This window comes from Phacochoerus africanus, chromosome 1, assembly GCF_016906955.1.
Source record: "Phacochoerus africanus isolate WHEZ1 chromosome 1, ROS_Pafr_v1, whole genome shotgun sequence".
Classification (NCBI taxonomy): domain Eukaryota; kingdom Metazoa; phylum Chordata; class Mammalia; order Artiodactyla; family Suidae; genus Phacochoerus; species Phacochoerus africanus.
Window position 1 is genome coordinate 56,069,689 of NC_062544.1, and position 13,424 is coordinate 56,083,112.

The 13,424-nt window shown below is 41.8% G+C and overlaps 1 long non-coding RNA gene across 1 annotated transcript; it reads right to left on the reverse strand.

Moving 5' to 3' along the window:
* Positions 1–282: 282 nt before the first annotated feature.
* Positions 283–2,587, reverse strand: LOC125119559 (uncharacterized). The gene is made up of 3 exons (XR_007133116.1): positions 2,271–2,587; positions 879–971; positions 283–607 (listed from the first exon to the last, which is right to left on the reverse strand). It is a non-coding gene; the product is annotated as an uncharacterized LOC125119559 (long non-coding RNA).
* Between the last annotated feature and the right edge of the window lie 10,837 nt (positions 2,588–13,424).

A 13,424-nucleotide genomic window follows, 5' to 3' on the forward strand; every position in this document is an offset into this window, starting at 1 on the left:
TTTTTTATGGCTGAGTAGTATTCCATTGTGTATATATACCACATCTTCCGAATCCAATCATCTGTCGATGGACATTTGGGAAACCATAAAAATTTTAAAAAGTTAACTTTTATTTACACGTTACATTAAAGCGCATTCTCAGAGCTCCCTGGTGGCTCAGCAGGTTGAGGATCTGACATTGTCACTGCTGCAGCATGGGGTCGCTGCTGTGATGTGGGTTTGATCCCTGGCCCCTGGAACTTCTGCATGCTGCAGGCTTGGCAAAAACAAAAAACAAAAAAACCCACGTTCTCCTTTAAAAAAGAAAATATCAAAAATATCAGATAAGGCTATACCCTGACCAAGTCCTTGTGGAGCAGGATGATATGGATGATGTTTCCTTGAACTCTATCCTCCAGGTCCCCAGCCAGGTGGTTTATATGGACCATTCCCCAGCATCCTTTGCGTCGGATTGTCTGGCTAATTAGGATGCCAGATGAATCTCTTTGCTGCTAGACCACATCCTGTATTTCTCCATAAGGATATCCTAACAAACACTGTCAGCTGCATCATGACACCCAGATTCACAGTGTCTTCAAATTCCTGATTGACTCTTGGTCTAGTAAACCTGTCAGAGAAGAGAGTGAGGCAGGTTCAGTACAGTTTGGCTCTTCAGATCTTTTTTTTCAGGCACTCACATCTCCTTTAAGAGCCATCCTAGAAGGTGGCCCATACTGAAGTTAGTAGTCTATTCTTTGGGGGCATCCATATGCCCTTTTTGAAATCTGGGTCCAGTTCCCCTTCCACCATCAAAGCTCCTTAAATGCAATGAGCCGTGTTTCCATCATTCCATCCCTAGGTCCTCCCAGTTCCCTGAGAGAAATCTCACCATGACCCACCTGCCCATCTCATTTAGATCTGCCAGGTGCTCAGATGAACTCGTCTCTTGGGTGGATCTTAGGTTCTCAGGCCAGTGAGCTCCAGTCTTCCTACTTGATGTGGGAAAAAGATCATGAAAGTCAGAAAGAGATGAGAAGAAGGGAGGAAAGAAAAGAAAGGGTATTGGAGGGAGGAAGAGGAGGAGAATTAAGTGTTGGCTCTTCTGGTTCTGTCATCACTTTACACTGCACCACTTTTAAATTTTTTGTGTGCATCTTATTTAGCGTTTAAATTAATGTAAAACTTTTAGGGGACCGTTTTTCTGGAGATGATCTTAAGAAAGAGCACAGAAAACTCTACCCAATATTCTGTGGTAATCTGTGTAGGGAAAAAAATCTCAAAGAGAATGAATATGTGTACATGTATGACAACTCACCTTGTTGTACAGCAGAAATTATTATGACATTGTAAATCACCTATCCTTCAATAAAATTTTAAAAAATCAAAAAAAAAAAAAAAGAAGAAGAAAGAGAGAAACTGTTAACAATGGTTCCACTTGGAGAGGAGAACTGGGGTAAGCTGGTTGGGGGCCGTTTTTCCTTTGGCATTTTTCTCCACTGACTGAATTCTCTGGGCATGCCAGAGAGACACATCTAGAAAATGAAATTACAGAACATGTTTCCAGTTTTCTTCCTAATTTCTCTCTTTTTATTAAAATATTTGAAAGGTAAAATAACCACGTTTTTGGTTGTTTTTACAACAGTGACAAATATATATATGGAGCACTTTGTGTCCAACGCTATGATAAGGCATGTGCTCTATCTACATTTATTATTTTCTTTGCCCTATAACCACCAAGCAGGGGAGGACTTCTTACAGTTTTAAAGATGAGGAAATGAAGGCACAGAGCAGTTATGCAACTTGTCTAAGGCCACACAGCTACCAAGAGTCAGCGCCAGAATTTCCCTCCCCGCCTTCAGTTCTATCAAATTCCATAGCCAATTTTTTTTTTTTTTTTGGTCTTTTAGGGCTGCATTAGCAGCATATGGAGGTTCCTAGGCTGGGGGTCCAATCAGAGCTGCAGATGCCAGCCACAGCCACAGCAACGCAGGATCCGAGCCAGGTCTACGACCTACACCACAGCCCACGGCAATGCCAGATCCTCAACCCCCTGAGCAAGGCCAGGGATCGAACCTGCGTCCTCAGGGATGCCAGTCAGATGCATTTCCGCACAGCCAATGTTTTATCCACTGTGTACTGATGACTCCATTTTTAATGGATATTCTTTTAAAGTCAAGCTCATCAGAGATGACCTTGGGTAGCCACGTAACTTCTTGCGGCCACCCTTCTCACTCCTGTGCCATCTGTGTCAGTGGAACTGTAGTCAGACTGGCCTCCTGGGAGTTTCTTACCTTCTGTGTTTTCTCTGATCTCTAGGAATCCACTCCACTAATGCTGAAGTCCGTGTCTGACTGAGCTGCTGCTCTTCCTCCCCATTTTCTCCAAAGTTTAAGCTGCTCCTTTCCGCCTCCTTGCTCTTTTCATCTTAACTCGTTTTTCCCAACGGATCAAAATTCAGGACAGAATAATGGTTCTCCTTTATCACTTTTTCAACCTTCCGGGGGAAGAAGTGGCCATAAGCCACAAGAATTTTCTACGTTCTGTTGTTCTTAGCTGACCTTACCTCTGTCTTGCCACATCGTAAACTGCTGTGAGTCCTGCCTGAGCCAGTCACTTTGGGTTTTGTGTGTTCATTGTTAACCACAACTGAACTTTAAGTCTGGGAATCGGGTCCAAGTTTCTGGAAATAGTAAGTGGCTCCCTGTCTCTCTGTTGTTGCTATAGATAAATTTCGAGGGGAAATCCAACCTCAAAACCTCTTTGATTCCTTCCTCTCACTTGCTTCCCCCTCCCCCACATTCAGCTAATGACTGTTCTCTCTTCAAAATATCTTCTTACACCCTACTCGCATAATTATTTTTACCACAGTAAATAAAATAAGTTCAGCCTTCTGAAACATGTTCACCTACTATGTGGCATTAACTCCTAAGCTGGACCAGTCACTACACAGATTTTCTCGCCAACATCCGTTTCCCCCATCCCCCCACCCCTAATGGTTATTTAACAACTATCTGGTGACTGGCTCCAGAATGGGCATGTGGCCTGATTCTGTTCCAAGTGTGAGGGGACATCTACTATGCACCTTTTAGGAAAGATTTCCTAAAATTAGAAGCGTCAGTTACTTTGTCTCTTTTGGATGTGCAGCATCCAGATATGGTAACAGAATCTCCAGCACCCATTCCTAGGCATTTCTAGGGATGTGCAGTTTCAGTTGTCTAAGTTTTAAAATTTCAAAGCATCTCAACAGATACACCAGCCTCTCTGCCTGTAAGTCTTCCAGTTCCCATCTTACTGATGCTAGATTAACCCCTCTAAAACACAAAATCCTTTACGGCCTCAGTCTTCTCTTCAAGGTGCCTTCCAGGAAGGGAATTGAGAATTAAGGGCCAGGGTCCAAGATGATAAGAGTCTGTACAATTCTGTAACTTTGTTATTTCCCATGCTTGTTATTTTGTTTTATGTTATCCAATGCTCAGTCACTTTCATTCAGTCAACAAATGTTATTGAGCATCTGTTGTCAGATTCGATGCTGTACCCTGGAGTGTCTGCCATCAGGGAATTTACAGCCTAGTGGGGGAGTATGGCAGGCACTAATGCTGCCCACTCAGTAGACAACTCCTGTTCTTTTTTCTTAACAGGACCCCAATTTTGTTCAGACAGTCATATATCTGGCCAGAGGGGATGATTTGTAATTTGTCTAGAAGTGAACATGTGAATGAGACTTAATGGGAGGTCTACTGGGGACTTAGGGAAGAATTTTCTTCCTGGAAAAGGGCATGGGTCAATTGCCTACTTCCTTTGTTCTTGAGGTCCTGTTTTATAAGATCATGCTGGGTAGAGCAGTGGGCCATCTTGAAATTGAGGGAAATGCCAGTTGCGTCAGAGAGATGCACATAGTGCAAACACACTGTGACATAACATCGTTGGACTCCTGATCCAACTTTGGAACTGTGTATGTCTAGACTTAATTTTCTCTAAGGTAATCAAGTGCCTTTCTTAAGTCATTATTAGTTGGGTTTTCCAACTAAAACAAGGGAGAAAGCCATGCAAAGAAGTATTTGAGGAGTCCCTGTTGTGGCTCAGTGGTTAACAAATCCAACTAGGAACCATGAGGTTGTGGGTTCGATCCTTGTCCTTGCTCAGTGGGTTAAGGATCCGGCATTGCCGTGAGCTGTGGTGTAGGTCGCAGACGCAGCTCAGATCCTTTGCTGTGGCTCTGGCGTAGGCTGGCGACTAGAGCTCTGATTAGACCCCTAGCCTGGGAACCTCCATATGCCTAGGGAGTTGCTCAAGAAATGGCAAAAAGACCAAAAAAAAAAAAAAAACACAAAAAACAAAAGAAGTATTTGAAATACAGTATAATATATATGAAGATGGAGTTATGCATGGAAGGCACTATTCTTAGAAGTATACAAAGGGAAATAATATCCTTCCCCAACCCTAAGAATCACAGTCCAGGAGAAGTAGACTCATCAATGTGTATTTACAGTGCATGTGATAAAGGCAATTCAATGCTAGAAGTATTCATGGAAAAGAATAAGCATATCAAAGAGGAAATCTGACTGGAAAAAGGTGTCCATAATGTTTGCTCATGATAAGAGTGAGATTCTGTGTTTTCAGCAGGAGCACTGCAGATGTCACTTTGTGTTCTTCTTAGCACATCACATCAGTAGGTGCGTAATGTCAGTTTGTCCCATTACTGGCAATGTTAAGTTGGATTACAAGGTTCAGGAGGTGTTTGGCATGTTCTCATTAAAATCAGCATTTCCCAGTTCCCATCGTGGCGCAGTGGTTAACAAATCCGAATGGGAACCATGAGGTTGAGGGTTCGATCCCTGGCCTTGCTCAGTTGGTTGAGGATCTGGCGTTGCTGTGAGCTGTGGTGTGGGTTGCAGACACGACTCGGATCCCACGTTGCTGTGGCTCTGGTGTAGGCTGGTGGCTACAGCTCCAATTAGACCCTTGGCCTGGAAACCTCTATATGCCGTGGGAGCAGCTCAAGAAAAGGCAAAAAGACAAAAATAAAATAAAATAAAATCAGCATTTCCCTTTGTCATTGATAACCATTTTGTGGTAAGATAATTTGAGATTCTAAATATACCATTATCAAACCTTTACCTACCAGTTTTAGCATCTATTGCTATTTCTTGCTGAATTGCTTCTTGTAAGGATGTTTGCAAAATGATTTTTAAGACTCTTTTGGAGTTCCCACTGTGGTGCATTGGGATCAGGTGTTTCCGCAGCTGTGGTGCAGGTCACACTGAGGCTCAGATTCCATCCCTGGCCTGGGAATTTCCATATGCCACAGTGCGTTTGATAAAGAAAGAAAAGAGAAAAACAGGAGTTCCCGTTGTGGCTCAGTGGAAACAAAGCTGACTAGCATCCATGAGACCACCACAGGTTTGATCCCTGACCTCACTCAGGTGTTGCCACGGGCTGTGGTGTAGGTCACAGATGTGGCTCAGATCTTGTGTTGCTGTGACTGTGGCATACGCCAGTGGCTATAGCTCTGATTCAACCCCTAGCCTGGGAACTTCCGTATGCCGTAGGTGCCACCCCAAAAAGACAGAAAGGAAGAAAGGAAGGAAACCTCTTTTATTCCTTCTATATTTATCTTGTGGCAATATATAATAGGGAATAGTTTTTCCTCCTCTTTCAGTTACTTCATTCATTCATTCATTCATTCATATCACTATGAACTTATGGATTTCTGTTTTACTCAGTAGGTAATCTATAGGAGTTCCTGTCATGGCTCAGTGAAAAAAAACCTGACTAGTATCCATGAGGACACGGGTTTGATCCCTGGCCTTGCTCCATGTGCTGGGATCTGGTATTGCTGTGAGCTGTGGTGTAGGTCACAGAAGCAGCTCAGATCCTGTGTTGCTGTGGCTGTGGTGTAGGCCAGCAGCTGCAGCTCCAATTTGACCCCTAGCCTTGGGACTTCTGTATACTGCTAATGTGGCCCTGAAAAGATAAATAAATAGATAAATAAATAAATAAATTTTATTATTGTATAATTGTTTCGAGTATATAAACATAATTCCAAAAGTTGAAACTATTAAAAAATATTCAGAGATGGGTCACTCCCTCACCTCTTGTTCCTTCTACCTCATTCTCTCCTTCTCTTATATTTCTGATGTATTTTTTGTTTTTGTGAGATTAAGGAGATACATGATTTTTTTTTATTCTCTTCACTTTTTTTTTAACAGAAAAGGTGACACAATATAGACATCACACGGCATCCTCCTTACCTCATCACATCAGTAGGTGTGTGATGTCAATCTGTCCCTTTATTGGCAGCGTAGTATTGCATTACAAGCACAAGTTCTTTTGTACTTTGCTTTTTTCATTTTAACAACTGTAGTTCATAAGCATCAAATATTTTTCTGACTGCGTAGTGCTCCATTACATGGAAAAGAAAATACTTTATTTAATGACTTTTTACATTTCCAAAGTGTACAATCACAAGCCATGCTGTGTTGAGTAACCTTTTGCATATATATATTTTTTATACTTTTAGAGATGTATCTTCAAAGTAAGTTCCTAGACATGAGATTACTAAGTCAAAAGGTAAACACATATGTAGTTTTGTTAAAATTGTCAAATTCAACTCCTCAGAAGTTGTATATGTTTTCTTTCTTTCTTTCTTTCTTTCTTTCTTTCTTTCTTTCTTTCTTTCTTTCTTTCTTTCTTTTTTTTTTTCTTTTTAGGGCTGTAACTGCAGCATATGGTAGTTCCCAGGCAGAGGGTCGAATTAGAGCTGTAGCTGCCAGCCTACACCACAGCCACAGCAGTGCCAGATCCGAGCCACATCAGTGACCTACACCATAGCTCACAGCAATGTTGGATCCTTAACCCACTGAGTAAGGCCAGGGATTGAACCTGCCTCCTCATGGATACAAGTTGGGTTCTTAACCTGCTGAGCCACAATAGCAACTTCAAGATTATACCAATTTTCATTTCCACCAGCAAGGTCAAAGGGCTCCTGTTTCCACAAAGCCTCACCAAAAAATGAAACTAACATTTTTGCCAGTCACATAGCTGAGAAATGGTACCTCAGATTAGCTGAACCTTTATTTCTTTTATGTTAAGTGGTGTTCAAAGGTATGTGTGTGTGCCTGTGTATATGTGTGTTTGGTCTGTTCATGTTCTTTGCTACTTTTTTTTTTTTAGTTTAAAACAACATATATTTATTATATCAAGAGTCTCACTGGGCTAAAATCAAGCTATCATAATTGCTTTCCTTTTTGGAGGGTCTAGGGGAGCTAGCTTTTATTTTTACCTTTTAATCAAGCCTGTCAGGTCTCTTTCTGTGACTTTTAAATGAATTTTTTATATATTAAGAATTCTTGGCGTTTCCATTGTGACTCAGTGGTTAACGAACCCAACTAGCATCCATGAGGTTGCCAGTTCAATCCCTGGCCTCACTCAGTGGGTTACAGATCTGGTGTTGCTGTGAGCTGTGGTGTAGGTGGCAGACATGGTTCAGATCCTGTGTTGCTATGGCTGTGGGGTAGGCCAGCAGCTGTAGTTCTGATTAGACCCCTATCTTGGGAACCTCCATATGCCACTTGCAGCCCTAAAAAAAGCAAAAAAAAAAAAAGAATTATTAATGTAGTAGAGATACTAGCCCTTTATCTATGGTATGTGTTGCAAGAATCATCTAGTTTGTCGTTTTTGTTTATGGTGTTTTTGGCTATGCAATCTTTTATTATGGTTAAAATTTTAAATCTTTTATTGTCTCTGGATTTTGAGTTATAGTCAAAATTCTTTCCTTACACCAAAGTTATAGAGGAATTCACCTGTGTAAACTAACTGCATCTATATTATTTTACTGTTTACCTTTTTCTCTCTGATCCATTATTTTTATCTGTGGTATGAGATATAAATCTAATTTTATCTTTTTCCAAACGACTATCCAACTAGTTTCAGCACCTTTCTTAAAACACTTATCTTTGTTTCAGTGATTTGAAATACTGCCCTTTCATACACTAATTTTCCACAGGTGCTTGGGTCTAGTTTTTTTCAATCCTATTCTTGTCTGTCTATTCACATGCCAGTACCTTACTGTTTTATATAAATGTTTTTATATCCTTAATCCTCCCTTGTAACTTTTCTTATATTGTGTTTCTCTCATTTTCCTATCAACTTGCGTAGCTCCATTTTGAAAACAACTCTTTGGTATTGGTGTTGGGAATGCATTTAATTTACATATTGGGGGAAAATAACATTTTTATGGGCTGAATTGTTCTCTCTGAAACAAGAAGTGTCTTCTGTTTGTTCACATGTACTTTTGTTTCTGTCTGAAGTGTTCTGAAGGCATCTTCATTTCTTGTTTCGTAGGAAGTCCTCTGTCACCCCAATCTCTCTACTCAGGTGAGTTAGGCTCAAAACACTATGAGTCAGCACTTATGCTTCCTCTGAATTTATCTTCTTCTTCTTAGTCACCCCACAGTGAGAACAGTGTTTTCCTCTTGGTTCTTTTTGGGAGTTAATGGCAGAACCAAGTACTTCTCCTGTACAGGACAGCACAGGCTTCAAGCATTGAGCCAAGCCCTGAAAGTCACATCCAGAATCACAAAGCAGAGGACAGACTTTACATGGGATCTCAGTGTCTTTTCAGCCACTTTTGTAGAGAAGACAGTTTTTATCCATGATAGGATGAAGGGATAAATCTGTTCAACTCTATCAGCGGCTGTATGTGGATGTGTGAACAGTGAGTTCAGACAACCGCCAAGTATGTCTTGCTACTTCTGCTCCTCTCCTAATGGTTTAGCCAAAGCAATTCACCTTTGACCTGCTTAGGACTGGCCTAGCTAAAAGGTGTTTTCAACACAAACCAACTATTATGAGCCTTGGGAATAAAAGGGTCAATTCAAGCACAGTTTATCAGGTTCTCAGGCAGTTTGGAAACTCCCTTGTGGTTGAGCATAAACTACCTATTACCAATCTAGACTTTTGTAGGTTTTATCGGAAGTCTCACCTTCAGTGGCCAGTCCTGCACTCCCCAAATTTTGTCAGTTCTCAGATCTGAAGCCATCATTCCTGGGATACGTTTCATGCCTTTCAGAAACCCAAAGGCAATACCAAATGTCAATTTCCTGAGATAAACATTCCTTTCCTCCAATTGTTTTCCCTGTTAGCTTAACTTGCCAATTTTCAATCAATTATCTTTCCAGTCAAGTGCATATATTTTTATGTAAACTCTCTCTCCTTTGGAGACCTGGGGAAGGGCTTGCTCCCCAGCTCTCTCCGGTTCATTCCCATCTTAGCATAGCTGATCTAAGTCCCCACAGACTCTGCAGATCCCTGGAGCAGGGAACACAAGGGGCCTTACAGAATGCTTACCCTGCTAGGCACAGTCACCCTGTGCCAGTGAGTCGGGGATCTAGATACAGCTAAGATCTTTTTAAATTCATTTTAGGAGTTCCCGTTGTGGCTCAGTGGAAATAAATCTGACTAGGAACCATGAGGTTGCGGGTTCGATCCCTGGCCTTGCTCAGTGGGTTAAGGATCTGGCGTTGCCATGAGCTGTTGTGGTGTAGGTCGCAGATGCGGCTTGGATCCTGCGTTGCTGTGGCTGTGGTGTAGGCCAGCAGCTGTAGCTCTGATTGGACCTCTAGCCTGGGAGCCTCCCGTATGCCAAAGGTGCGGCCCTAAAAAAAAAGCAAGAAAAAAAATCCATTTTAGAGAAATCTGATTATTGACTGAGGCCAGATGGGGACAGAGACTAGAAACATTCATCCTCTGATTCTGCAGAGAGGCCTCACTCTCTTTTATAGGATATTCTCGCCAGTCTGCTCTCTGGTTGCTTCTTGCGAGGTATACCTTTACCAATCACAGCTCACAGGGCTGTTATTCAGGCCCAGCAGTCTCAAACTGTGCCCTGTGGTCCAGCAAATCAGCTGCACCACAAATGATTTTCAGTCCAGCCTCACATCTTACTGAATTTTCCAGCTGGATGGACAACAAGCCCCGTGAGGTTAAGGGATGGAACCCTGGGCTCCAAAGTGAGTCAGTTGCTCAGCTATGCTGTAAACTGTGGGCCCGTTCAGGCTCCCAGGACTTTTCTCTAACCAGCAGACCACAGGGTCCCTCTTCTGCAATAGGATCATCTTGTCTGCAGAGAAATGGAATTAAGCTATTAGCAAGTGGTTTCTGACTCCTGCAGAAACCCCAGCAACAATGGCCACTTCGACATAACGTTTGAAGAGGGCTGTTGGTTTTGGCAGCGCTTCACTATATTACACATTCCTGCCACTTAATTGTCCTTGCAAAGATCAACAAAGACCTTCTGAAGCAGAGCTGGAAGCTGGAGAACTCAGCCAACCAAATGTTTGTTAAAATGAGGAGGAAAAGGAGGGTTAGCTCTCTACATGCAGCTGTACTCTGAAACGACACCATTTTCTCTGCACAGTCATCCATTTCCTGAACTTCCGTATCCTGCCCCGACTGCCAAATCTGAAAGAAAGTTTAAAAATATGTTCTAATTCCTGATCTCATTATTATCAACCTGCTTCCTCTGACCTTCACAGTCATTTGGTGAGTTCAAAGCTCACACAAGGCACATTGTCCAATTTTTTTTTTTTTATTATTCTTACTCTTTTAAATACAACACAAATCACATTATTTTAACAATATGAATGAAGACAGTGAACAAATGCCTTAAATATTTCTTCTTTTTTTTTTTTTTTTAATTTTTAGGGCAGACCTGTGGCTTATGGAAGTTCTTAGGCCAGGGGTCGAATTGGAGCCACAGCTGCTGGCCTACAACACCAGACCTGAGTCTCATGGATACTAGTTGGATTCATTACCCCTGAGCCACAGTGGGAACTCCAGATGCCTTAAATAACTTAGTGGACACCAATAAAGGACTCTCATGAGCTAAGAGCCATGCAAGACATGGATGTGAACATGAGTCTCTCTCTCTCAACAAATGCAAGACAAAAAGAAAAAGAAAACACAGCTGTTGATACACATTTTTTTTTCCTTCACTTTCTACGTGCAGTTTCTGGCCAGAGACCTGGGGGCAGATGGCAGTGAGATGGGGGAATCAATTTGTGCCCATAATGAGTTAATGATCTAGCAGGATGGCGAGGTTATGCCCATGTTAGAGATGGTTAATTAGAGGCAGAAAAATCACCCCATGGCTTTCCTGGGTCTTTGGGAATATTGCAAATTAAAAGCCAATTTCTGAAGGGCATGTTTAGACTTTGAGTGTAAGAATGACGTCTGTTTTGGCCACACTATACTTCTGGAAACATGCGCATGTTTGGTATGTCCTGTGCGTTCTATCACGAGTCTTTTGCACTGGAGGGACACTATTTTATGAAAATGGGCATGTGAGAAACAGAAATGAGAACCAGGACTCCCATCTCCAACACTTAACTGAGGAAAGTTGTGAGGAGAGAAATCAGAGAGATTGGTTACGTTAAAATTATGCTTTCTCCTTTGAATTATCAGTAAACATGTGTAGAGCACTTCCAAGCCCATGGTACAGAAGAGATAACATTTTATGGGCCTCATGAGTTAATAGAAGGGAACAAAGAGTGTCTTCAGATGCAAAGGACCTGAAAGGTGAACTAACCATTGTCTTTGCACATACTGTTCCCTTTGCCTGGGACACCACTCTTTGCCTGGCTCACTATTACTTCCTGTGCAAGACTTAGCTTTGATGTCACCTTCTTTTTTTTTTTTTTTTTTTGGTCTTCTTGCCTTTTCAAGGGCTGCTCCTGTGGCATATGGATGTTCCCAGGCTAGGGATTCATTCGGAGCTGTAGCCGCCAGCCTACGCCACAGCCACAGCAACACAGGATCCGAGCTGCGTCTGCAACCTACACCACAGCTCACGGCAACGCCCGATCCTTAACCCCCTGAGCAAGGACAGGGATCGAACCCACAACCTCATGGTTCTTAGTCGGATTCGCTAACCACTGAGCCACAATGGGAACTCCAGATGTCACCTTCTTGAAGAAGCCGGCCTTGGACTTCTCAAGTTCATACAGCTCCTCTGTGATCTCATAGCCTTTCTCAGTCTCAAAATACACACTTTATTGTATTTTGTTTGAAATTACCCTACCCAACACTTTCAGAATAAAGACAATCTTTTTTTATGTATTTACTCCTAGAGCCTAGCACATAGCTGGTGTATATTCAATATTTTAAAAAATGATAGAAAAAATTCCCTATCTCTTAAAGAGGCAGCAAGGAAAAGATTTTAACAATGGATTCGAGAGAAAGGTTGTGTTGGTTTCTTGTGGCTGCTGTAGCAAACTAGGTGGTTTAAAACAGCAGGCATTCTCTTGTGGTGCAGCAGGTTCAGAATCCAGTGCTGTCACTGCAGTGGCCCAGAAAGTTCCATCTGCCATAGGCACAGCCAGAAACAAACAAAAAAACTACAGGAATTTATTTTCTCACAATTCTGGAGCCGAGAAGTCTGAAATCAGGATCACAGGTAGAAGTCAAGGTATCAGCAGGGCTGTGCTTCCTTTTGAAGCTCTAGAGAAGAATCTGTTCCTTGCTTTTCTCAGCTTTTGGTGGTTGCCAATATTCTTTGGCTTGTGGCTGCATCACTGCCATCTTCAAGGCCAGCATCTCCAAATCTCCGTCTGCTCTGTCTTCACATTGCTTCCCCCCTCCCTGTGTGTGTCAGATCTACCCCTGCTTCTCTTGTCAGGATACATGTGATTACACTTAGGGCCCATTTAGATCATCAAGGATCACCTTCCATCTGAAGATCCTTTATCACATCTACAAAGACTTTATCATATAAAATAATATTCACAAGCTCCAGGTATCAGGATGTGGCTGTCTTTAAGGGGCCATTCTTCAGTCTACTGCAGGAGGCTTAGGAAGAACATTTTTTTCATGATGGTGAAAGAGTTAACAAGAAGTAATTTGATGAAGAATAATATGTCATAAAATGAGCAAAACCTTTGAAAATGAGGAATTTGATAAAGAGGAAATAAAAGTTATTATAAAATAGGAACCAAAATATTTAATTTGTCAATCTAGGGAAGCAGACTTCATAGCCCAATAGTTAAGAGCACAGATGCTGGGACTCAACTGCCTGATTAGAATCTGGCTCTGTCATTTACTGGCTGTGTGGCCTGGGATAACTTACCTAACTTCCCTGTGCCCCAATGTCCTCATCTATAAAATGGTAATAACAATAGTACTTACTTCATAAGGGTGGGGTAAATGATTAAAAGACAATATATCTAGAGCATTTGGAAGTGTTTGCAGTTATTATTTTAAGGAAACCCGAAATCTATAAAAGGAAGTTTAAATTTAAAACAGAACAGGAGTTGTTCCCGTTGTGGCTCAGAGATAACAAACCCAACTAGAATCTGTGAGGATGTGGGATTGATCCCTGGCCTCACTCAGTGGGTTAAAGGATCCAGTATTGCCATGAACTGTAGTATAAGTTGCAGATGCGGCTCAGA